The sequence below is a fragment of the Leptodactylus fuscus genome, chromosome 6 (genome assembly GCF_031893055.1).
Source record: "Leptodactylus fuscus isolate aLepFus1 chromosome 6, aLepFus1.hap2, whole genome shotgun sequence".
NCBI lineage: Eukaryota > Metazoa > Chordata > Amphibia > Anura > Leptodactylidae > Leptodactylus > Leptodactylus fuscus.
In genome coordinates, this window is record NC_134270.1 from 11,106,301 (window position 1) to 11,108,776 (window position 2,476).

Below are 2,476 nucleotides of genomic sequence, written 5' to 3' on the forward strand. Positions count from 1 at the left end.
CTATGCATCCTCCTGTGCGCTTACTCATGTGAAGGCCTCGCTCTCGACATTAACACAGGCTTAAAGGGATTCTAACATTCAAATCATTTTTTTTTTTGGTTGACACGTAGGAATAGCCTTAAGGGGGCATTAACACTACGTATACTGAAGCTTATTCTGAACGTAAAACACGTTCAGAATAAGCGGCGTATAAAGCAGCTCCATTCATTTCTATGGGAGCCGGCATACGAGCGCTCCCCATAGAAATGAATGGACTGCTTCTTTCCCTGCGAGCAGTCCCATTGAAGTGAATGGGAAGTGCCGGCGTGTACGGCTCGGCATGAGCAGAGCTTGCCGTATACGCCGGCACTTCCCACTCACATCAATGGGACTGCTCGCAGTGAAAGAAGCAGCCCATTCATTTCTATGGGGAGTGCTCACATGCCGGCTCCCATAGAAATGAATGGGAAGTGTTCGGCAGCCCTGCTGTAACACCGGCGTGTACGGCTGTGATACACGCTGGCGTTACGTAGTGTGAATGCACCCTTAGAAAGGCTATTCTTCTCCTACCTTTAGATGTCTTCTCCGGGCCACCGTTCCGTAAGTTTTCTTCGGTATGCAAATGAGTTCTCTTGCAGCACTGGGGGCGGTCCTCTGCGCTCATATAGCACTGGGGGCGTCCCCATGCTGTGAGAGAACTCTTCAGCGCCGCCTCCATCTTCTTCAGGAGCGTCCTCTCTTTGCGTCTTCATCTGGCATTAGCTTCAAACTTCTAGGCCTCGGGCAGCTGACTGTGCATGCCTGCCGGCCACAAGAAAATAGCCTCTTATACAGTATTGTAAGCGGCCATTTTGTTGTGACCAGCAGGTATGCACAGTCGGCTTTGCCCGAGGCCTAGAAGTTTGAAGCCACCGCCGGAAGAACACAAGACGAGAGGACGTTCTTGAAGAAGATAGAGGCGGCGCTGGAGATTTCTATCACAGCATTGGGGACGCCCCCAGTGCTGTTTGAGCGCTGGGAACTGCCCCCAGTGCTGCAAGAGAACTAATTTGCATACTGACGAAAACCGGATTATATAGCGAACAGTGGCGCAGAGAAGACATCTAAAGGTAGGAGAAGAATAGCCGTTCTTAAGGCTATTCCTATGTGGTAGGCAGAAGAAAATTGAGTTTTAATGATAGGATCCCTTTAAGACAGGGTTACATGTATACCATGTACATTAGAAGGTTAGAGGGTGACTTTACTTTTGCAACACTTCACAGCCAAAACTTGCAGTGTTGCGCTGTTTGCATGACAGATAATGAAAGTAATCGCGGTAACATTGTGACCCACAACATGTTGGATTTCTGGTGACAGCCCCACCATGTAAGTCACATTGCAATCACATGTACTTATTTAGCTTCACAGCCTGACATTGCAGAATTTTGCATCTGTAGGGGTTTGTGAGTCTGTACCCCGTCCCCTACCAATTGTTCACATATACCCAATAGACACCTACTGTACCCAAGGACTACAAGCGTCTCATGAGAGTGTCCCCTAATAAGATATTACGGATATTGTGGCATCAGATGCCAATGCAATGTTGGTATAATTATGGTGAATAACCTATTACTCACGCCCGTCCTCATGTCACATAGAGAACATGTGATAGGTGATACTCCATGACGTGGTAAATTCTGCATTGCTTACACACCGCACTTGTCGTCTCCCTCTCCTCTCTCCTTGCCAGTCTTCTATCTGTTCTGCATAACAGAAGAGAAACATCAGACCTTCATGTTATTCTAATCTTCAGTGATCCTATTAAAGAGGGAAATAAAGAGACTTTCAGGCCATTCCCTGCACTGGATAAGGCAACTTACTAATATATATGGTGGCCCCCACCTGAGCATCCGGGGAAAGCAGACGAAGAAGACTTGCTTATACATTAGTAATTAGGCTTATCCGGTGTAGAAACTTTTTATGTCCTCGCATAACCCCTTTAAAGTGAGCCTCATATTACGCCCCTCGCACCTAAGGTAACCGCTTTTCGTGCGGATTAGGTTTCTGCTTGGGGACCCCCCCCCCCCCCCCAAACTTAAAGCTCATACGCAGATGTGAAGCGGCCTTAGTAAGAATCTAGTATCCTCCGATCAGTACAATTGCCAATGCCAATTTTCCAAAGAGTATCATACTTGGGTCCTAATCTAATGGCACCCTGCGCAATATCCTCCAGGCATTGTATGGATGCATTAGCACATGCAGTGGCCCCATTTTAGTTTTTGGTATGGGGTGTTCTATGTGTACGCATCCGCGTTCGGGTCATTCTGTTCCCCTATCCGCATGAAATATGCAGAGAGAAAAGTCTTGCAAACAGCACTTTTTGTGCAGAAACCACATAGACCCCATTATAGTCTAGGGGGTCTGCGGGTTTCCTTAGGGAACTGTTTTTTTTATGCGGATAGGTTTCGGTTAAAGGGATCTTATCATTCAGACGACGTTAAGAAAGGCTATTATTCTC